Source organism: Engystomops pustulosus, chromosome 5, assembly GCF_040894005.1.
Source record: "Engystomops pustulosus chromosome 5, aEngPut4.maternal, whole genome shotgun sequence".
NCBI lineage: Eukaryota > Metazoa > Chordata > Amphibia > Anura > Leptodactylidae > Engystomops > Engystomops pustulosus.
The window spans coordinates 202871661-202896142 of NC_092415.1; the positions used below are offsets into that span (position 1 = coordinate 202871661).

Sequence of the window (24482 nt, forward strand, 5' to 3'; positions counted from 1 at the left end):
TTTATTACGAGGCCTCGTGCTCTACATGACGGCGCTGAAGTCCTATAATGAAGGTCACACTGTCCTCTGCCGTGACAGATGACATCATTAGACGGGGACTCGACTCCAAACCTAAATCACAGATGCTACCCGGCCGATCCGGACATTTGTGCCTTGTCGGAGACAGCCATGTGTGACACCCCAGAGGAGGAAAAACATATTTTGATTAATTCGTTGTCAGATGTGATGTAAATCAATATTAATATGAGCTGAGGTGGATCCGGAGCTGCTGCTCTATGGACTGATCATGTGTCTGCCGTACTGACTATTTATTAAAGGGTTCACATACTTTTACAAAGAATATTTTGTTTTGCCTCATTGCATCTAATAAGTCATGTTTAGTGATGAGTGGAGCCTTTCTGATTCAGGTTCACATAGTTCAGCTGAAGCTAGGGCAAGATTAAGGGTGGTGGAGGTCCTGAAGTGAAAAAACAAATGGGGGCCCCCAATTATTTTCTTTGTTATGCCGCAGAACCTCTAGATACACACCTCAGCCTTCATATCAGTCAGCAGTATCACTGATTATAAAGTAGGAGCAGGGGAAGGCAGGATGGTGGGGGCCCCCTCCCTCTGCTCACTGGTGGGGGTCCTGGGGCTTGTGCCCTAGGTGCCCATCGTATAAATCCAGCCCTGGCCAAACCTGATCCTTAAAGTTTGGTTGCCCGGCACCAATCACGGGTGTTACTGATGGGGGTTTGAGCCTGGACCCGAACCCAGACTTCTAGCTGAACATTGCGGGTTCTGGTCATGTACAAAGTCATATCTCCCACCCACACCCTGAGCTGCACCCATAACAGGGATGGGTAGTCTGAGCCTTTACCATTTTGAGGTCAGTCACTAAACTTCAACATCCCTAAAGTGCCCAAACAATATACTTATTACATATAATACCGTCCTATAGCGCTCAAAAAAATTTTTTTTACAGTGCCTAACATATTCACAATTAAAATAATAATACAATACAGTGCACAAAAATATTCATAATTTAAATAATACTGCATATATATATTCCGGAAATATTCCTCGATTAATTACTACCATATAGTACCCAAAATATTCAGCATTGAAATAATACTGCCATATAGTGCAAAAATAAAAGATGTATCCCGCTGCATTTGCGCACCAGCGTATGATAAATAAGCCCCAAAAATATTCACCATATCTGATCCCAATGTCTGGAAATGACAACCCCCTCCCCAGATTCGTAACAAATGTGAACTGTTGCAGATTTTTGGCAGTATTTTTTTTAATTGGTTTATTAAATTTGAATCATTTTTAATTATTTCCACTGTTAAGAGCAGGATCCGTACCCCTCCCCAAGTATGACATCATCAAGGGTCCTTTGTCATGCATTTGTGTTCTGTGCTTTGTATTGATACAGAATGTAGATGATGCTCCCTCTGGTGGCCGACAGTGGTATAAATAAATAATAATCTTTATTTATATAGCGCCACCCAATACCGTAGCGCTTTACAAATATTTTATATATATATATACATGTACTATAAAAATTATATTATATTTTGGCAAAACTTTCCTTTTTTAGATCAGAATCTCATGGATATTTTGTGTTCTGCTAGGTGCCTTGGTAGTCCGGCAATGACTACTACATTGGTGGCTATGCCTCCGCATACAACCCTGATCCTCAGCCGCATGTACGAGCCCTTAAAATGAGAAACTTACCAATCAGTGGATACAAAGATGTATCCACATTCTAGTTTATAGCTCCTCCTGTATCTAAATACTCCGAGTATAAAGGTTTCCTAAGAATAGAAGAGCAGTGAAGAATTAGAGGCATCCGCCCCCCGGACATAATAAATGTCCCTTTCATTGGGTTTCTGCACATGGAACAGGAACAAAGAGGGGACATTAATCTTACATTAAAAAGAAATTATCTTTAATTATGTAAAGAAGTAAATATTCAGCCGGGCCGTAAATCAAGAGCGAAGAACTTTCCCCGTACGGCGAAGCATCAGGACAGGCGTCTGCAGAGGCAAAAGTGGCTCATGATCATGGGGGGATTATGGTAATGTTCCCACACTCTGGGTGGTAGAGAAGAAGCGACAATGCAAAAGCAACAATAACATTAACATCCTCACCCTGCTGTGCTCTCTGCAGAACGTGTTAGATATTGTCCCTGGAGAGATGTGTAATCAGACCTCACACTGCTGTGCTCTGTGCTCTCTGCAGCCAGTGTTATGTATTGTCTCTGGAGAGATGTATAATCAGACCTCACACTGCTGTACTCTCTGCAGCCAGTGTTATGTATTGTCCCTGGAGGGATGTGTAATCAGACCTCACACTGCTGTGCTCTGTATTCTCTGCAGCCAGTGTTATGTATTGTCTCTGGAGAGATGTATAATCAGACCTCACACTGCTGTACTCTCTGCAGCCAGTGTTATGTATTGTCCCTGGAGAGATGTGTAATCAGACCTCACACTGCTGTGCTCTGTGCTCTCTGCAGCCAGTGTTATGTATTGTCCCTGGAGAGATGTGTAATCAGACCTCACACTGCTGTGCTCTGTGCTCTCTGCAGCCAGTGTTATGTATTGTCCCTGGAGAGATGTGTAAACGTAACTTTGTGTATGTTGTTAGTAGCAGCAGGACTGTGATATATGGATTTATATTCCAGGATTGTAGCTTCTCCAAATGCACTGGGGGCGTGTCCTCCCACTGCTGTGCTCTGTGCTCTCTGTAGCCAGTGTTATGTATTGTGCCTGGGGAGATGTGTAATCAGACCTCACACTGCTGTGCTCTGTGCTCTGTAGCCAGTGTTATGTATTGTCCCTGGAGAGATGTGTACTCAGACCTCACACTGCTGTGCTCTGTGCTCTCTGCAGCCAGTGTTATGTATTGTCTCTGGAGAGATGTTAAATCAGACCTCACACTGCTGTGCTCTGTGCTCTCTGCAGCCAGTGTTATGTATTGTCCCTGGAGAGATGTGTAATCAGACCTCACACTGCTGTGCTCTGTGCTCTCTGCAGCCAGTGTTATGTACTGTCCCTGGAGAGATGTGTAATCAGACCTCACACTGCTGTGCTCTGTGCTCTCTGCAGCCAGTGTTATGTATTGTCCCTGGAGAGATGTGTAATCAGACCTCACACTGCTTGCTCTGTGCTCTCTGCAGCCAGTGTTATGTACTGTCCCTGGAGAGATGTGTAATCAGACCTCACACTGCTGTTCTCTGTGCTCTCTGCAGCCAGTGTTAGATATTGTCCCTGGAGAGATGTGTAATTAGACCTCACACTGCTGTGCTCTGTGCTCTCTGCAGCCAGTGTTATGTATTGTCCCTGGAGAGATGTGTATTCAGACCTCACACTGCTGTGCTCTGTGCTCTCTGCAGCCAGTGTTATGTATTGTCCCTGGAGAGATGTGTAATCAGACCTCACACTGCTGTGCTCTGTGCTCTCTGCAGCCAGTGTTATGTACTGTCCCTGGAGAGGTGTGTAATTAGACCTCACACTGCTGTGCTCTGTGCTCTCTGCAGCCAGTGTTATGTATTGTCCTTGGAGAGATGTGTAATCAGACCTCACACTGCTGTGCTCTGTGCTCTCTGCAGCCAGTGTTATGTATTGTCCCTGGAGAGATGTGTAATCAGACCTCACACTGCTGTGCTCTGTGCTCTCTGCAGCCAGTGTTATGTATTGTCCCTGGAGAGATGTGTAATCAGACCTCACGCTGCTGTGCTCTGTGCTCTCTGCAGCCAGTGTTAGGTATTGTCCCTGGAGAGATGCGTAATCAGACCTCACACTGCTGTGCTCTGTGCTCTCTGCAGCCAGTGTTATGTATTGTCCCTGGAGAGATGTGTAAACGTAACTTTGTGTATGTTGTTAGTAGCAGCAGGACTGTAATATATGGATTTATATTCCAGGATTGTAGCTTCTCCAAATGCACTGGGGGCGTGTCCTCCCACTGCTGTGCTCTCTGCAGCCAGTGTTATGTATTGTCCCTGGAGAGATGTGTATTCAGACCTCACACTGCTGTGCTCTGTGCTCTCTGCAGCCAGTGTTATGTATTGTCCCTGGAGAGATGTGTAATCAGACCTCACACTGCTGTGCTCTCTGCAGCAAGTGTTATGTACTGTCCCTGGAGAGATGTGTAATTAGACCTCACACTGCTGTGCTCTGTGCTCTCTGCAGCCAGTGTTCTGTATTGTCCCTGGAGAGATGTGTAATCAGACCTCACACTGCTGTGCACTGTGCTCTCTGCAGCCAGTGTTATGTATTGTCCCTGGAGAGATGTGTAATCAGACCTCACACTGCTGTGCTTTGTGCTCTCTGTAGCCAGTGTTATGTATTGTCCCTGGAGAGATGTGTAATCAGACCTCACACTGCTGTGCTCTGTGCTCTCTGTAGCCAGTGTTATGTATTGTCCCTGGAGAGATGTGTAATCAGACCTCACACTGCTGTGCTCTCTGCAGCCAGTGTTATGTATTGTCCCTGGAGAGATGTGTAATCAGACCTCACACTGCTGTGCTCTGTGCTCTCTGCAGCCAGTGTTATGTACTGTCCCTGGAGAGATGTGTAATCAGACCTCACACTGCTGTGCTCTCTGCAGCCAGTGTTATGTATTGTCCCTGGAGAGATGTGTAATCAGACCTCACACTGCTGTGCTCTGTGCTCTCTGTAGCCAGTGTTATGTATTGTCCCTGGAGAGAGGTGTAATCAGACCTCACACTGCTGTGCTCTGTTCTCTCTGCAGCCAGTGTTATGTATTGTCCCTGGAGAGATGTGTAATCAGACCTCACACTGCTGTGCTCTGTGCTCTCTGCAGCCAGTGTTATGTATTGTCCCTGGAGAGATGTGTAATCAGACCTCACACTGCTGTGCTCTGTGGTCTCTGCAGCCAGTGCTATGTACTGTCCCTGGAGAGATGTGTAATCAGACCTCACACTGCTGTGCTCTGTGCTCTCTGCAGCCAGTGTTATGTACTGTCCCTGGAGAGATGTGTAATCAGACCTCACACTGCTGTGCTCTGTGCTCTCTGCAGCCAGTGTTATGTATTGTCCCTGGAGAGATGTGTAATCAGACCTCACACTGCTGTGCTCTGTGCTCTCTGTAGCCAGTGTTATGTATTGTCCCTGGAGAGATGTGTAATCAGACCTCACACTGCTGTGCTCTGTGCTCTCTGTAGCCAGTGTTATGTATTGTCCCTGGAGAGATGTGTAATCAGACCTCACACTGCTGTGCTCTGTGCTGTCTACAGCCAGTGTTATGTATTGTACCTGGAGAGATGTGTAATCAGACCTCACACTGCTGTGCTCTGTGCTCTCTGCAGCCAGTGCTAAGTATTGTCCCTGGAGAGATGTGTAATCAGACCTCACACTGCTGTGCTCTGTGCTCTCTGCAGCCAGTGTTATGTATTGTCCCTGGAGAGATGTGTAAACGTAACTTTGTGTATGTTGTTAGTAGCAGCAGGACTGTGATATATGGATTTATATTCCAGGATTGTAGCTTCTTCAAATGCACTGGGGGCGTGTCCTTCCACTGCTGTGCTCTGAGCTCTCTGCAGCCAGTGTTATGTATTGTCCCTGGAGAGATGTGTAATCAGACCTCACACTGCTATGCTCTGTGCTCTCTGCAGCCAGTGTTATGTATTGTCCCTGGAGAGATGTGTAATCAGACCTCACACTGCTGTGCTCTGTGCTCTCTGCAGCCAGTGTTATGTATTGTCCCTGGAGAGATGTGTAATCAGACCTCACACTGCTGTGCTCTGTGCTCTCTGCAGCCAGTGTTATGTACTGTCCCTGGAGAGATGTGTAATCAGACCTCACACTGCTGTGCTCTCTGCAGCCAGTGTTATGTATTGTCCCTGGAGAGATGTGTAATCAGACCTCACACTGCTGTGCTCTGTGCTCTCTGTAGCCAGTGTTATGTATTGTCCCTGGAGAGAGGTGTAATCAGACCTCACACTGCTGTGCTCTGTTCTCTCTGCAGCCAGTGTTATGTATTGTCCCTGGAGAGATGTGTAATCAGACCTCACACTGCTGTGCTCTGTGCTCTCTGCAGCCAGTGTTATGTATTGTCCCTGGAGAGATGTGTAATCAGACCTCACACTGCTGTGCTCTGTGGTCTCTGCAGCCAGTGCTATGTACTGTCCCTGGAGAGATGTGTAATCAGACCTCACACTGCTGTGCTCTGTGCTCTCTGCAGCCAGTGTTATGTACTGTCCCTGGAGAGATGTGTAATCAGACCTCACACTGCTGTGCTCTGTGCTCTCTGCAGCCAGTGTTATGTATTGTCCCTGGAGAGATGTGTAATCAGACCTCACACTGCTGTGCTCTGTGCTCTCTGTAGCCAGTGTTATGTATTGTCCCTGGAGAGATGTGTAATCAGACCTCACACTGCTGTGCTCTGTGCTCTCTGTAGCCAGTGTTATGTATTGTCCCTGGAGAGATGTGTAATCAGACCTCACACTGCTGTGCTCTGTGCTGTCTACAGCCAGTGTTATGTATTGTACCTGGAGAGATGTGTAATCAGACCTCACACTGCTGTGCTCTGTGCTCTCTGCAGCCAGTGCTAAGTATTGTCCCTGGAGAGATGTGTAATCAGACCTCACACTGCTGTGCTCTGTGCTCTCTGCAGCCAGTGTTATGTATTGTCCCTGGAGAGATGTGTAAACGTAACTTTGTGTATGTTGTTAGTAGCAGCAGGACTGTGATATATGGATTTATATTCCAGGATTGTAGCTTCTTCAAATGCACTGGGGGCGTGTCCTTCCACTGCTGTGCTCTGAGCTCTCTGCAGCCAGTGTTATGTATTGTCCCTGGAGAGATGTGTAATCAGACCTCACACTGCTATGCTCTGTGCTCTCTGCAGCCAGTGTTATGTATTGTCCCTGGAGAGATGTGTAATCAGACCTCACACTGCTGTGCTCTGTGCTCTCTGCAGCCAGTGTTATGTATTGTCCCTGGAGAGATGTGTAATCAGACCTCACACTGCTGTGCTCTGTGCTCTCTGCAGCCAGTGTTATGTACTGTCCCTGGAGAGATGTGTAATCAGACCTCACACTGCTGTGCTCTCTGCAGCCAGTGTTATGTATTGTCCCTGGAGAGATGTGTAATCAGACCTCACACTGCTGTGCTCTGTGCTCTCTGTAGCCAGTGTTATGTATTGTCCCTGGAGAGAGGTGTAATCAGACCTCACACTGCTGTGCTCTGTTCTCTCTGCAGCCAGTGTTATGTATTGTCCCTGGAGAGATGTGTAATCAGACCTCACACTGCTGTGCTCTGTGCTCTCTGCAGCCAGTGTTATGTATTGTCCCTGGAGAGATGTGTAATCAGACCTCACACTGCTGTGCTCTGTGGTCTCTGCAGCCAGTGCTATGTACTGTCCCTGGAGAGATGTGTAATCAGACCTCACACTGCTGTGCTCTGTGCTCTCTGCAGCCAGTGTTATGTACTGTCCCTGGAGAGATGTGTAATCAGACCTCACACTGCTGTGCTCTGTGCTCTCTGCAGCCAGTGTTATGTATTGTCCCTGGAGAGATGTGTAATCAGACCTCACACTGCTGTGCTCTGTGCTCTCTGTAGCCAGTGTTATGTATTGTCCCTGGAGAGATGTGTAATCAGACCTCACACTGCTGTGCTCTGTGCTCTCTGTAGCCAGTGTTATGTATTGTCCCTGGAGAGATGTGTAATCAGACCTCACACTGCTGTGCTCTGTGCTGTCTACAGCCAGTGTTATGTATTGTACCTGGAGAGATGTGTAATCAGACCTCACACTGCTGTGCTCTGTGCTCTCTGCAGCCAGTGCTAAGTATTGTCCCTGGAGAGATGTGTAATCAGACCTCACACTGCTGTGCTCTGTGCTCTCTGCAGCCAGTGTTATGTATTGTCCCTGGAGAGATGTGTAAACGTAACTTTGTGTATGTTGTTAGTAGCAGCAGGACTGTGATATATGGATTTATATTCCAGGATTGTAGCTTCTTCAAATGCACTGGGGGCGTGTCCTTCCACTGCTGTGCTCTGAGCTCTCTGCAGCCAGTGTTATGTATTGTCCCTGGAGAGATGTGTAATCAGACCTCACACTGCTATGCTCTGTGCTCTCTGCAGCCAGTGTTATGTATTGTCCCTGGAGAGATGTGTAATCAGACCTCACACTGCTGTGCTCTGTGCTCTCTGCAGCCAGTGCTAAGTATTGTCCCTGGAGAGATGTGTAATCAGACCTCACACTGCTGTGCTCTGTGCTCTCTGCAGCCAGTGTTATGTATTGTCCCTGGAGAGATGTGTAAACGTAACTTTGTGTATGTTGTTAGTAGCAGCAGGACTGTGATATATGGATTTATATTCCAGGATTGTAGCTTCTTCAAATGCACTGGGGGCGTGTCCTTCCACTGCTGTGCTCTGAGCTCTCTGCAGCCAGTGTTATGTATTGTCCCTGGAGAGATGTGTAATCAGACCTCACACTGCTATGCTCTGTGCTCTCTGCAGCCAGTGTTATGTATTGTCCCTGGAGAGATGTGTAATCAGACCTCACACTGCTGTGCTCTGTGCTCTCTGCAGCCAGTGTTATGTATTGTCCCTGGAGAGATGTGTAATCAGACCTCACACTGCTGTGCTCTGTGCTCTCTGCAGCCAGTGTTATGTATTGTCCCTGGAGAGATGTGTAATCAGACCTCACACTGCTGTGCTCTGTGCTCTCTGCAGCCAGTGTTATGTATTGCCCTTGGAGAGATGTGTAATCAGAGCTTTATGTATGTCGTTAGTAGAACTTCTTCCCTGTCTTGACAGTTGCTGCTTCCAGATTCTAATCTCTTCATGGTATCCATGCTCCTGGTGTCCATATTCCTGGTCCTGCTCTGTTTCTGGTGTTCATGGGTCCAGTTTTCCATCTGATCCTGATGTCCATGTTCCTGGTGATCTGGTGTCCATTTTCTGTTGTCCATATTGGTGTCCCTAGTGTCCCAGTCCTTGTGTACATGTTCCTTGCTAGGTTTCTGGGGTCCCTACTCCTAGATCCCGCTGTGTTTATGCATCCCATATTTCTTGTCCCTACTGTGTTTGTTGTGTCCATTTTCCTGGCCATCTTCCAGTTCTTGTGTCCATGTCCCTAGTTCCCGTTGTCCATTTTGCTGCTTCCACCTTCGGTGTCCCTGTTCATGGTCCCACTTCCTGTAAGGCTCCTGATGGCCATCTTCCAGGTTCCAGTTCTTGTGTCCATCTCCTCTTTGGTTTCTAGTGTCCATACTCCTGGTTCCACTACCTGATCCGGTCACAGTGTCCATGTTCCAATTCCAAATTCCATTTCCGGTCCTGTTCCATTGAGGAGCACAACCTGAGGATCTTTCTGCAGTGAAGTCTATACTTTCCTGCAGGGGTCCTGTAGGTTATCCCAGGTTTAACTGTTATCCGCTATCCATAGTATATGGGATCGTATTTTGATTGATGGGGGTCCGAGTCCGACCACACGACCCCAACGTTCTGGAGACCAGAGGTCACAATCCTCCTGATGAAGCGGCAGGTGGACCATGTGTACAGACGCTACATTCATTGTCTATAAGTGCTTAATACATAGGGAGATAATATAAGTCAGACTGAGCCCCTGCCGGGGTGCACATATTCCTGCAGTAGGGATCAGATAATACACGACATCTCAGTGTTGTATCAGCTCATCCTCTGTGGCTAATAGGCAGCGGGCTGTCACCGGCCGAGCCTCATCCTCTCTATATGATTGATGATAATCGGGGCGTAAAATACAACTAATAGACAGTAAGTGACAAACCCAACAACGTACAATGTTATAATACACTCCCCTCCCCCATAATAAGACCACGCTGCTATTATCACACAGCCAGAGATTGGTCCATAGGATCTGACGCCCCGGTCCTCCCCGGGGGCCAGAGATGCCTCCAGCGTCTTGTCTCAGCCCTTAGTGATGTATCGGTCGGAGGAGTCATTAATCGTTGTCATTAGTCTATACATTGACTAGAATCTGGTAAAGTTCTGCATGTGACATCACATCCCCCCCCCCTCTGTCACCTCCGTCCTGCACAGAGGTCATCTCTGTATTCATATTGTGGGGGGACGTATCACACAATGGAGATGGTAACATACAAGTGATGTCCTCTCTCCTCTTGTTTCAGTCTTGTTAGACTTCATCAGTGCAGTCTGGATGGACCGGCCTGAAGACATAGGGGTACATTTACTTACCCATCTCGTGACGCCGCCGATCCGGAATGTCCGACGAGGATTCGGAGCTGCCGCTATTCACTAAGATTGTGCGTCCAACTTCCTGCAGGTGTCGCTTCCCCCGCTGAGGTCCGCCGGAGTTCACCTTCTTCTTCCCGTTGTATGTAAGTGCTGATCTTGCGACACAATTTCGTTTTCCGAATCAGTCGGGTTGTCCGACGGCCACGCCCCCTCGATTTGTGATGCATGAAAGCCGGTGCCGATGCGCCACAATCTGATCGCGTGCACCAAAAACCCGGGACAATTCAGCGCAAAACATAAAAATTTACAAAATCCAATGGAAATGCGTCCAACGGACCCTTAGTAAATAAGCCCCATGGTGTTTTATGGTACCAAAGCTTTGGTAGTTGGGTATGAGTCAGAAATTCCGGGGTAGTACATTCCAGGGAGTTGGTGCAACTCAAGAGAAGTCCTGGAGACACTGGGAATGATAGGGTCATGTGGCAAATCTAAAGGGAACCTGTCACCAGGAATGTAATTTTTAGCTGCTGACAGGTTCTGACCAGAATATTAGACATTACCTGGCTCCCTGCCAGCACTGTCACCGAGTCACGGGGAGGAGCCCAAGTGCGGAGTCCTCGTTTCTACCGACTCTTCAGTTGACCTAAGCAGGAGAGGGGAGGAGGGAGGGGGATGAGTGAGGAGGAGGAGAGGACAAATTAAGGAGATGGGGACTCGGGCCAGTGGAGCTGCCTCCCCCCCCCCCCAATCCGTGACTCGCTGACAGCCTTCGAGGACCGAGGTGCAGGATTTCATCAGACATAGCAGATTTAGCCCCAGCGTATGATAAACGTGCCCCATTACGTCTTGCGATCCACTTACCTTCACATGAGGCTGCAGTATTTACATGCACAGTGTGAACAGGGCTTAGGTTTTCTTGTGATGATGAGATATAACAAGCCGGGAACATCTGCATCACTGATGACTTGTGTATCTGTTGGATTTATTGAATTCCTCATTTTACAGAGTTAAAAGGGGAGAAAAGCTGCAAGGAAAGTGCGACTATTAAAACGAGGGCGATGCGGTTGCCATGGGGACACACTGGGGCAGATATATCAAGCAGTCTGAATGTCAGAATATTTCCAATTGCCCATGGCAACCAATCACAGCTCCCCTTTAAAATATTCATGAGCACTTGTCAAATGAAAGCTGAGCTGTGATTGGTTGCCATGGGCAACTGGAAATATTCTGACATTCAGACTGCTTGATAAATCTGCCCCACTATTCGACAGTGATGAGAAAAACTTCCAAAAGCTTCATATAAGAAATTATGTTACTAATTATTATCACAGATGTTAATGAGGCCGGAATTTGTGCATAACAAAGGCTTTCAGAAGTAAGAGGCAGGAGGCTGCGGAGTAAGGGAAGGGCGCCACCTGCAGGACACCAGGGGTACTACAGTACTGTACTAGGAACTACAGAATCATTTCAGAATTTCAAGAAATTGTCAATCCTGTACAAACCACACAGCCCGACCCGGCTCCAGGTTTCAGTAGGCCCCTGGGTGACAGAACCTCAGTGGGTCCATTTGCAATGAATTAATGTGGCGGCATTAAAAATTCTGAAATAATACAGTCTTCTGTTGCCAAAAATATTCCCTAGTTTGTTAACCCAAACAGCCCCTCATTTTATATACAACCCACTTGATCCCCTACCTATCTATCTATCTATCCATCTTCTAGCTATCTATCTCATATATATCTAATATCTATCTATCTATCTCCTATCTATCTATCTATCTATCTATCTATCTAACTCATATCTATCTATCTCCTATCTATCTATCTATCTATCTCATATCTATCTATCTATCTGTCTATCTATCTATCTATCTCATATCTATCTATCTATCTATCTCATATCTATCTATCTATCTCATATCTATCTATCTATCTATCTCATATCTCTCTATCTATCTCATATCTATCTATCTATCTATCTATCTCATATCTATCTATCTCATATCTATCTATCTCATATCTATCTATCTATCTATCTATCTATCTATCTCATATCTATCTATCTATCTACCTATCTATCTATCTATCTATCTCATATCTATCTATCTATCTATCTATCTATCTCATATCTATCTATCTATCTCATATCTATCTATCTCATATCTATCTATCTCATATCTATCTTGAGAAAGGCTTCGGACGAGGCTGAAACGTAGCAACTTGGGAATAAAAAACACTTGATTTATCCCCACAACATTGGAGTGCCGCCTATTTTTCTATTTTATATGGACTGTGGGACCTAGCCGGCCCGTGTGAGCGTGCACCCAGCCATACCTGTTAAGCAGTGCCGCTGTGAACTCACTCTTTTTTTCTTATCTATCTATCTATCTCATATCTATCTCATATCTATCTATCTATCTAATATCTATCTATCTATCTATCTCATATCTATCTATCTAATATCTATCTATCTCCTATCTATCTATCTCCTATCTATCTATCTCATATCTATCTATCTCATATCTATCTCATATCTATCTATCTATCTCATATCTATCTATCTATCTATCTCATATCTATCTATCTATCTATCTCATATCTATCTATCTATCTCATATCTATCTATCTATCTCCTATCTATCTATCTATCATCTATCCATCTCATATGTATCTATTCTCTTATGTATCTCTCTATTATGTATATCTCTGTCATCACACCATCTGGACCTCTCTAGGATTCTTTTGCTTCCAGCTTCTCATATCTATCATCTATCTCATATCTATCTATCTCCTATCTATCTATCTATCTATCTCATATCTATCTATCTCCTATCTATCTATCTATCTATCTCATATCTATCTGTCTATCTATCTCCTATACACTCACCGGCCACTTTATTAGGTACACCTGTCCAACTGCTCGTTAACACTTAATTTCTAATCAGCCAATCACATGGCAGCACCTCAGTGCATTTAGGCATGTAGACATGGTCAAGACAATCTCCTGCAGTTCTCCCGAGCATCAGTATGGGGAAGAAAGGTGATCTGTGGCCTTTGAACGTGGCATGGTTGTTGGTGCCAGAAGGGCTGGTCTGAGTATTTCAGAAACTGCTGATCTACTGGGATTTTCACGCACAACCATCTCTAGGGTTTACAGAGCGGCAGTTCTGTGGGCGGAAATGCCTTGTTGATGCCAGAGGTCAGAGGAGAATGGGCAGACCGGTTCGAGCTGATAGAAAGGCAACAGTGACTCAAATCGCCACCCGTTACAACCAAGGTAGGCAGAAGAGCATCTCTGAACGCACTGTACGTCCAACTTTGAGGCAGATGGGCTACAGCAGCAGAAGACCACACCGGGTGCTACTCCTTTCAGCTAAGAACAGGAAACTGAGGCTACAATTTGCACAAGCTCATCGAAATTGGACAGTAGAAGATTGGAAAAATGTTGCCTGGTCTGATGAGTCTCGATTTCTGCTGCGACATTCGGATGGTAGGGTCAGAATTTGGTACAACAACATGAAAGCATGGATCCATCCTGCCTTGTATCAGCGGCTCAGGCTGGTGGTGGTGGTGTCATGGATCCATCCTGCCTTGTATCAGCGGCTCAGGCTGGTGGTGGTGGTGTCATGGATCCATCCTGCCTTGTATCAGCGGCTCAGGCTGGTGGTGCTGGTGTCATGGATCCATCCTGCCTTGTATCAGCGGCTCAGGCTGTTGGTGGTGGTGTCATGGATCCATCCTGCCTTGTATCAGCGGCTCAGGCTGGTGCTGGTGTCATGGATCCATCCTGCCTTGTATCAGCGGCTCAGGCTGGTGCTGGTGGTGTCATGGATCCATCCTGCCTTGTATCAGCGGGTCAGGCTGGTGGTGCTGGTGTCATGGATCCATCCTGCCTTGTATCAGCGGGTCAGGCTGGTGGTGGTGGTGTCATGGATCCATCCTGCCTTGTATCAGCGGCTCAGGCTGGTGGTGGTGGTGTCATGGATCCATCCTGCCTTGTATCAGCGGGTCAGGCTGGTGGTGCTGGTGTCATGGATCCATCCTGCCTTGTATCAGCGGCTCAGGCTGGTGGTGGTGGTGTCATGGATCCATCCTGCCTTGTATCAGCGGCTCAGGCTGGTGGTGGTGGTGTCATGGATCCATCCTGCCTTGTATCAGCGGCTCAGGCTGGTGGTGGTGGTGTCATGGTGTCTTTGGGCCCCTTGGTACAACGCCACAGCCTACCTGAGTATTGTTGCTGCCCATGTCCATCCCTTTATGAGCACAATGTACCCTGTAACATCTGATGGCTACTTTCAGCAGGATAATGCGCCATGTCATAAAGCTGGAATCATCTCAGACTGGTTTCTTGAACATGACAATGAGGTCACTGGACACAAATGGCTCCACAGTCACCAGATCTCAATCCAATAGAGCATCTTTGGGATGTGGTGGAACGGGAGATTCGCATCATGGATGTGCAGCCGACAAATCTGCGGCAACTGTGTGATGTCATCATGTCAATATGGAGCAAAATCTCTGAGGAGCTTCCAGCACCTTGTTGAATCTATGCCACGAAGAATTGAGGCAGTTCTGAAGGCAAAAGGGGGTCCAACCCGTTACTAGCATGGTGTACCTAATAAAGTGGCCGGTGAGTGTATATCGCTTATCTATCTATCTATCTATCTATCTATCTATCTATCTATCTATCTCACACCAATCTTATATCTGTCTAGCATATATAGAGCTGTGGACATGGTACTGACCTGCCTGGAAGTAGAGAGGACTGTGTGAGAGTTAGGGTTAGGGTCAGGCTGGGGTTGGGATAGGTGAAAGGGCAGCAAATAATATTTTTAGTTCCATGACTTTTGCCCTAGTCCCCATGGGTGAAACTGAAGATCTGTAGGAGAAGTTGTGGTCTCCCAGATTACAGATTGTTGTCAGCACAAAGATAACTCAGTGATGTGTCAGAGCCCGTGTGATGGTGATACACAGAGTCCATGCACCCGACTTCACACATGTGCGGTGGGCTCAGGCTGAGAGATGGGGGAAACCCCCAGCCAGACACCACGGTCCCCTGCAGACCCAATGGCAAGGACTAATCTCCCCAGAACTAAAGGGTCACAGAGACAAAATCTAATAACCTGATCCTTGTCTCCCCAATATCTCCCACCGGGAGAAGGAACACCACAGATACACACTCATTGCCAAAAACCCTGCACCAGGAAGGAGATGATGGAAGGGCCTGACGTGTTCTCTGTGTGTCTGTAATGAGGAGAAATGGAAGGATGGAAGGGATCCAGGAGAGACCATCTCTATGTGTAGGGAGCGTTATCCTGCACCTGGAAGATGCAGCCATGAGAGGAGACACCTGAGGCCAGAGGACCTCCTGTATATCACTGTCCTCCTCTCACTACTAGAGGTGACTGACTGTCCTATACCCTGACCCCCACATTATCACACCAGCAGGGGGCAGTGTGTCCTCCTTTCACTATATGTCCTTATGGACTGTAAGCTCTTGTGTCACCCCTCATCCTCATAGACTGTAAGCTCTTGTGTCATCCCCTCATCCTCATAGACTGTAAGCTCTTGTGTCACCCCCTCATCCTCATAGACTGTAAGCTCTTGTGTCCTCCCTCATCCTCATAGACTGTAAGCTCTTGTGTCCTCCCTCTTCCTCATAGACTGTAAGCTCTTGTATCCCCCCTCATCCTCATAGACTGTAAGCTCTTGTGTCCCCCTCATCCTCATAGACTGTAAGCTCTTGTGTCACCCCCTCATCCTCATAGACTGTAAGCTCTTGTGCCCCCCTCATCCTCATAGACTGTAAGCTCTTGTGTCACCCCCTCATCCTCATAGACTGTAAGCTCTTGTGTCCTCCCTCATCCTCAAAGACTGTAAGCTCTTGTATCACCCCCTCATCCTCATAGACTGTAAGCTCTTGTGTCACCCCCTCATCCTCATAGACTGTAAGCTCTTGTGCACCCCTCATCCTCATAGACTGTAAGCTCTTGTGTCACCCCCTCCTCCTCATAGACTGTAAGCTCTTGTGTCACCCCCCTCATCCTCATAGACTGTAAGCTCTTGTGTCCCTCCTCATCCTCATAGACTGTAAGCTCTTGTGTCACCCCCTCATCCTCATAGACTGTAAGCTCTTGTGTCACCCCCTCATCCTCATAGACTGTAAGCTCTTGTGTCACCCCCTCATCCTCATAGACTGTAAGCTCTTGTGTCACCCCCTCATCCTCATAGACTGTAAGCTCTTGTGTCACCCCCTCATCCTCATAGACTGTAAGCTCTTGTGTCACCCCCTCATCCTCATAGACTGTAAGCTCTTGTGTCACCCCCTCATCCTCATAGAATGTAAGCTCTTGTGTCCCTCCTCATCCTCATAGACTGTAAGCTCTTGTGTCACCCCCTCATCCTCATAGACTGTAAGCTCTTGTGTAAGCCCTCATCCTCATAGACTGTAAGCTCTTGTGTCCCTCCTCATAGACTGTAAGCTCTTGTGTTACCCCCTCATCCTCATAGACTGTAAGCTCTTGTGTTACCCCTCATCCTCATAGATTGTAAGCTCTTGTGTCACCCCTCATCCTCATAGACTGTAAGCTCTTGTGTCACCCCCTCATCCTCATATACTGTAAGCTCTTGTGTCACCCCCTCATCCTCATAGACTGTAAGCTCTTGTGTCACCCCCTCATCCTCATAGACTGTAAGCTCTTGTGTCATCCCTCATCCTTATAGACTGTAAGCTCTTGTGTCCCCCCTCATCCTCATAGACTGTAAGCTCTTGTGTCACCCCCTCATTCTCATAGACTGTAAGCTCTTGTGTCACCCCCTCATCCTCATAGACTGTAAGCTCTTGTGTCACCCCCTCATCCTCATAGTCTGTAAGCTCTTGTGTCACCTCCTCATCCTCATAGACTGTAAGCTCTTGTGTCACCACCGCATCCTAATAGACTGTAAGCACTTGTGTCACCCCCCTCATCCTCATAGACTGTAAGCTCTTGTGTCACCCCCTCATCCTCATAGACTGTAAGCTCTTGTGTCACCCCCCATCCTCATAGACTGTAAGCTTTTGTGTCACCCCCTCATCCTCATAGACTGTAAGCTCTTGTGTCACCCCCTCATCCTCATAGACTGTAAGCTCTTGTGTCCCCCCATCATCCTCATAGACTGTAAGCTCTTGTGTCCCCCCATCATCCTCATAGACTGTAAGCTCTTGTGTCACCCCCCCATCCTCATAGACTGTAAGCTCTTGTGTCACCCCCTCATCCTCATAGACTGTAAGCTCTCATGTCACCCCCTCATCCACATAGACTGTAAGCTCTTGTGTCACCCCCTCATCCTCATAGTCTGTAAGCTCTTGTGTCACCTCTTCATCCTCATAGACTGTAAGCTCTTGTGTCACCCTCATCCTCATAGACTGTAAGCTCTTGTGTCCCTCCTCATAGACTGTAAGCTCTTGTGTCACCCCCTCATTCTCATAGACTGTAAGCTCTTGTGTCACCTCCTCATCCTCATAGACTGTAAGCTCTTGTGTCACCTCCTCATCCTCATAGACTGTAAGCTCTTGTGTCACCTCCTCATCCTCATAGACTGTAAGCTCTTGTGTCACCCCCTCATCCTCATAGACTGTAAGCTCTTGTGTCACCCCCTCATCCTCATAGACTGTAAGCTCTTGTGTCCCTCCTCATCCTCATAGACTGTAAGCTCTTGTGCCCCCCTCATCCTCATAGACTGTAAGCTCTTGTGTCACCCCCTCATCCTCATAGACTGTAAGCTCTTGTGTCACCCCCTCATCCTCATAGACTGTAAGCTCTTGTGTCACCCCCTCATCCTCACAGACTGTAAGCTCTTGTGTCACCCCCTCATCCTCATAGACTGTAAGCTCTTGTGTCACCCCCTCATCCTCATAGAATGTAAGCTCTTGTGTCCCTCCTCATCCTCATAGACTGTAAGCTCTTGTGTCACCCCCTCATCCTCATAGACTGTAAGCTCTTGTGTAAGCCCTCATCCTCATAGACTGTAAGCTCTTGTGTCCCTCCTCATAGACTGTAAGCTCTTGTGTTACCCCCTCATCCTCATAGACTGTAAGCTCTTGTGTTACCCCTCATCCTCATAGATTGTAAGCTCTTGTGTCACCCCTCATCCTCATAGACTGTAAGCTCTTGTGTCACCCCCTCATCCTCATATACTGTAAGCTCTTGTGTCACCCCCTCATCCTCATAGACTGTAAGCTCTTGTGTCACCCCCTCATCCTCATAGACTGTAAGCTCTTGTGTCATCCCTCATCCTTATAGACTGTAAGCTCTTGTGTCCCCCCTCATCCTCATAGACTGTAAGCTCTTGTGTCACCCCCTCATTCTCATAGACTGTAAGCTCTTGTGTCACCCCCTCATCCTCATAGACTGTAAGCTCTTGTGTCACCCCCTCATCCTCATAGTCTGTAAGCTCTTGTGTCACCTCCTCATCCTCATAGACTGTAAGCTCTTGTGTCACCACCGCATCCTAATAGACTGTAAGCACTTGTGTCACCCCCCTCATCCTCATAGACTGTAAGCTCTTGTGTCACCCCCTCATCCTCATAGACTGTAAGCTCTTGTGTCACCCCCCATCCTCATAGACTGTAAGCTTTTGTGTCACCCCCTCATCCTCATAGACTGTAAGCTCTTGTGTCACCCCCTCATCCTCATAGACTGTAAGCTCTTGTGTCCCCCCATCATCCTCATAGACTGTAAGCTCTTGTGTCACCCCCCCATCCTCATAGACTGTAAGCTCTTGTGTCACCCCCTCATCCTCATAGACTGTAAGCTCTCGTGTCACCCCCTCATCCTCATAGACTGTAAGCTCTCATGTCACCCCCTCATCCACATAGACTGTAAGCTCTTGTGTCACCCCCTCATCCTCATAGTCTGTAAGCTCTTGTGTCACCTCTTCATCCTCATAGACTGTAAGCTCTTGTGTCACCCTCATCCTCATAGACTGTAAGCTCTTGTGTCCCTCCTCATAGACTGTAAGCTCTTGTGTCACCCCCTCATTCTCATAGACTGTAAGCTCTTGTGTCACCTCCTCATCCTCATAGACTGTAAGCTCTTGTGTCACCTCCTCATCCTCATAGACTGTAAGCTCTTGTGTCACCTCCTCATCCTCATAGACTGTAAGCTCTTGTGTCACCCCCTCATCCTCATAGACTGTAAGCTCTTGTGTCACCCCCTCATCCTCATAGACTGTAAGCTCTTGTGTCCCTCCTCATCCTCATAGACTGTAAGCTCTTGTGCCCCCCTCATCCTCATAGACTGTAAGCTCTTGTGTCACCTCCTCATCCTCATAGACTGTAAGCTCTTGTGTCCCCCTCATCCTCATATACTGTAAGCTCTTGTGTCACCCCCTCATCCTCATAGACTGTAAGCTCTTGTGTCCCTCCTCATCCTCATAGACTGTAAGCTCTTGTGCCCCCCTCATCCTCATAGACTGTAAGCTCTTGTGTCACCCCCTCATCCTCATAGCCTGTAAGCTCTTGTGTCCCCCCTCATCCTCATAGACTGTAAGCTTTTGTGTCCCCCCTCATCCTCATAGACTGTAAGCTCTTGTGTCACCCCCTCATCCTCATAGACTGTAAGCTCTTGTGTCACCCCCTCATCCTCATAGACTGTAAGCTCTTGTGTCACCCCTCATCCTCATAGACTGTAAGCTCTTGTGCCCCCCCTCATCCTCATAGACTGTAAGCTCTTGTGTCACCCCCTCATCCTCATAGACTGCAAGCTCTTGTGTCCCCCCTCATCCTCATAGACTGTAAGCTCTTGTGTCACCCCCTCATCCTCATAGACTGTAAGCTCTTGTGTCACCCCCTCATCCTCATAGACTGAAAGCTCTTGTGTCATCCCTCATCCTCATAGACTGTAAGCTCTTGTGTCACCTCCTCATCCTCATAGACTGTAAGCTCTTGTGTCCCCCCTCATCCTCATAGACTGTAAGCTCTTGTGTCCCCTTCATCCTCATAGACAGTAAGCTCTTGTGTCACCTCCTCATCCTCATAGACTGTAAGCTCTTGTGTCACCCCCTCATCCTCATAGACTGTAAGCTCTTGTGTCACCTCCTCATCCTCATAGACTGTAAGCTCTTGTGTCCCTCCTCATCCTCATAGACTGTAAGCTCTTGTGCCCCCCTCATCCTCATAGACTGTAAGCTCTTGTGTCACCCCCTCATCCTCATAGACTGTAAGCTCTTGTGTCCCCTTCATCCTCATAGAATGTAAGCTCTTGTGTCCCCTTCATCCTCATAGACTGTAAGCTCTTGTGTCACCCCCTCATCCTCATAGACTGTAAGCACTTGTGTCCCCCTCATCCTCATAGACTGTAAGCTCTTGTGTCACCTCCTCATCCTCATAGACTGTAAGCTCTTGTGTCACCTCCTCATCCTCACAGACTGTAAGCTCTTGTGTCCCCTTCATCCTCATAGACTGTAAGCTCTTGTGTCACCCCCTCATCCTCATAGACTGTAAGCTCTTGTGTCACCTCCTCATCCTTATAGACTGTAAGCTCTTGTGTCACCCTCTCATCCTCATAGACTGTAAGCTCTTGTGTCCTCCTCATCCTCATAGACTGTAAGCTCTTGTGTCCCCCCTCATCCTCATAGACTGTAAGCTCTTGTGTCACCCCCTCATCCTCATAGTCTGTAAGCTCTTGTGTCATCCCCACATCCTCATAGACTGTAAGCTCTTGTGTCACCCCCTCATCCTCAAAGACTGTAAGCTCTTGTGTCACCCCCTCATCCTCATAGACTGTAAGCTCTTGTGTCACCCCCTCATTCTCATAGACTGTAAGCTCTTGTGTCACCCCCTCATCCTCATAGACTGTAAGCTCTTGTGTCACTCCCTCATTCTCATAGACTGTAAGCTCTTGTGTCACCCCCTCATCCATATAGACTGTAAGCTCTTGTGTCCCCCTCATTCTCATAGACTGTAAGCTCTTGTGTCACCCCCTCATCCTCATAGACTGTAAGCTCTTGTGTCACCCCCTCATCCTCATAGACTGAAAGCTCTTGTGTCATCCCTCATCCTCATAGACTGTAAGCTCTTGTGTCACCTCCTCATCCTCATAGACTGTAAGCTCTTGTGTCCCCCCTCATCCTCATAGACTGTAAGCTCTTGTGTCCCCTTCATCCTCATAGACTGTAAGCTCTTGTGTCACCTCCTCATCCTCATAGACTGTAAGCTCTTGTGTCACCCCCTCATCCTCATAGACTGTAAGCTCTTGTGTCACCTCCTCATCCTCATAGACTGTAAGCTCTTGTGTCCCTCCTCATCCTCATAGACTGTAAGCTCTTGTGCCCCCCTCATCCTCATAGACTGTAAGCTCTTGTGTCACCCCCTCATCCTCATAGACTGTAAGCTCTTGTGTCCCCTTCATCCTCATAGAATGTAAGCTCTTGTGTCCCCTTCATCCTCATAGACTGTAAGCTCTTGTGTCACCCCCTCATCCTCATAGACTGTAAGCACTTGTGTCCCCCTCATCCTCATAGACTGTAAGCTCTTGTGTCACCTCCTCATCCTCATAGACTGTAAGCTCTTGTGTCACCTCCTCATCCTCACAGACTGTAAGCTCTTGTGTCCCCTTCATCCTCATAGACTGTAAGCTCTTGTGTCACCCCCTCATCCTCATAGACTGTAAGCTCTTGTGTCACCTCCTCATCCTTATAGACTGTAAGCTCTTGTGTCACCCTCTCATCCTCATAGACTGTAAGCTCTTGTGTCCTCCTCATCCTCATAGACTGTAAGCTCTTGTGTCCCCCCTCATCCTCATAGACTGTAAGCTCTTGTGTCACCCCCTCATCCTCATAGTCTGTAAGCTCTTGTGTCATCCCCACATCCTCATAGACTGTAAGCTCTTGTGTCACCCCCTCATCCTCAAAGACTGTAAGCTCTTGTGTCACCCCCTCATCCTCATAGACTGTAAGCTCTTGTGTCACCCCCTCATTCTCATAGACTGTAAGCTCTTGTGTCACCCCCTCATCCTCATAGACTGTAAGCTCTTGTGTCACTCCCTCATTCTCATAGACTGTAAGCTCTTGTGTCACCCCCTCATCCATATAGACTGTAAGCTCTTGTGTCCCCCTCATTCTCATAGACTGTAAGCTCTTGTGTCACCCCCTCATCCTCATAGACTGTAAGCTCTTGTGTCCCCCTCATTCTCATAGACTGTAAGCTCTTGTGTCACCCCCTCATCCTCATAGACTGTAAGCTCTTGTGTCCCCCCTCATCCTCATAGACTGTAAGCTCTTGTGTCACCCCTCATCCTCAAAGACTGTAAGCTCTTGTGTCACCCCCTCATCCTCATAGACTGTAAGCTCTTGTGTCACCTCCTCATTCTCATAGACTGTAAGCTCTTGTGTCACCCCCTCATCCTCATAGACTGTAAGCTCTTGTGTCACCCCCTCATTCTCATAGACTGTAAGCTCTTGTGTCACCCCCTCATCCTCATAGACTGTAAGCTCTTGTGTCACCCCCTCATTCTCATAGACTGTAAGCTCTTGTGTCACCCCCTCATCCTCATAGACTGTAAGCTCTTGTGTCCCCCCTCATCCTCATAGACTGTAAGCTCTTGTGTCACCCCCCTCATCCTCATAGACTGTAAGCTCTTGTGTCACCTCCTCATTCTCATAGACTGTAAGCTCTTGTGTCACCCCCTCATCCTCATAGACTGTAAGCTCTTGTGTCACCCCCCTCATCCTCATAGACTGTAAGCTCTTGTTTCCTCCCCTCATCCTTATAGACTGTAAGCTCTTGTGTCACCCCCTCATCCTCATAGACTGTAAGCTCTTGTGTCTCCCCCCTCATCCTCATAGACTGTAAGCTCTTGTGTCACCTCCTCATCCTCATAGACTGTAAGCTCTTGTGTCACCCCTCATCCTCAAAGACTGTAAGCTCTTGTGTCACCCCCTCATCCTCATAGACTGTAAGCTCTTGTGTCACCTCCTCATTCTCATAGACTGTAAGCTCTTGTGTCACCCCCTCATCCTCATAGACTGTAAGCTCTTGTGTCACCCCCTCATTCTCATAGACTGTAAGCTCTTGTGTCACCCCCTCATCCTCATAGACTGTAAGCTCTTGTGTCACCCCCTCATTCTCAAAGACTGTAAGCTCTTGTGTCACCCCCTCATCCTCATAGACTGTAAGCTCTTGTGTCCCCCCTCATCCTCATAGACTGTAAGCTCTTGTGTCACCCCCCTCATCCTCATAGACTGTAAGCTCTTGTGTCACCTCCTCATTCTCATAGACTGTAAGCTCTTGTGTCACCCCCTCATCCTCATAGACTGTAAGCTCTTGTGTCACCCCCCTCATCCTCATAGACTGTAAGCTCTTGTTTCCTCCCCTCATCCTTATAGACTGTAAGCTCTTGTGTCACCCCCTCATCCTCATAGACTGTAAGCTCTTGTGTCTCCCCCCTCATCCTCATAGACTGTAAGCTCTTGTGTCACCTCCTCATCCTCATAGACTGTAAGCTCTTGTGTCACCCCTCATCCTCAAAGACTGTAAGCTCTTGTGTCACCCCCTCATCCTCATAGACTGTAAGCTCTTGTGTCACCTCCTCATTCTCATAGACTGTAAGCTCTTGTGTCACCCCCTCATCCTCATAGACTGTAAGCTCTTGTGTCACCCCCTCATTCTCATAGACTGTAAGCTCTTGTGTCACCCCCTCATCCTCATAGACTGTAAGCTCTTGTGTCACCCCCTCATTCTCATAGACTGTAAGCTCTTGTGTCACCCCCTCATCCTCATAGACTGTAAGCTCTTGTGTCCCCCCTCATCCTCATAGACTGTAAGCTCTTGTGTCACCCCCCTCATCCTCATAGACTGTAAGCTCTTGTGTCACCTCCTCATTCTCATAGACTGTAAGCTCTTGTGTCACCCCCTCATCCTCATAGACTGTAAGCTCTTGTGTCACCCCCCTCATCCTCATAGACTGTAAGCTCTTGTTTCCTCCCCTCATCCTCATAGACTGTAAGCTCTTGTGTCACCCCCTCATCCTCATAGACTGTAAGCTCTTGTGTCTCCCCCCTCATCCTCATAGACTGTAAGCTCTTGTGTCACCTCCTCATCCTCATAGACTGTAAGCTCTTGTGTCACCCCCTCATCCTCATAGACTGTAAGCTCTTGTGTCTCGATTGAGTCGTGAACGCAGGTCCTGCAGTGAATCATCTACTACATGTAGATGGCCCAGAAGTAGCCAGCGGGAGCCTTTGTTTTAGTCTCATACGAGTGTTGGTCCTAATCTACATGAGACAGAACCCTGAGAGTCCATTGTGCTCTCCAC

General features: G+C 47.6%; 1 long non-coding RNA gene across 1 annotated transcript in view; it reads right to left on the minus strand.

Annotated features, from left to right (window-relative positions):
- Window positions 1-24482, minus strand: part of LOC140133788 (uncharacterized) — a 27730-nt gene continuing 3248 nt past the window's right edge. The window contains exons 2-4 of the long non-coding RNA XR_011855947.1: window positions 11051-11213; window positions 1723-1802; window positions 1-152 (exon numbers count right to left, since the gene is read on the minus strand). This is a non-coding gene — a long non-coding RNA (uncharacterized lncRNA). The remainder of the gene's footprint in view (window positions 153-1722; window positions 1803-11050; window positions 11214-24482) is intronic.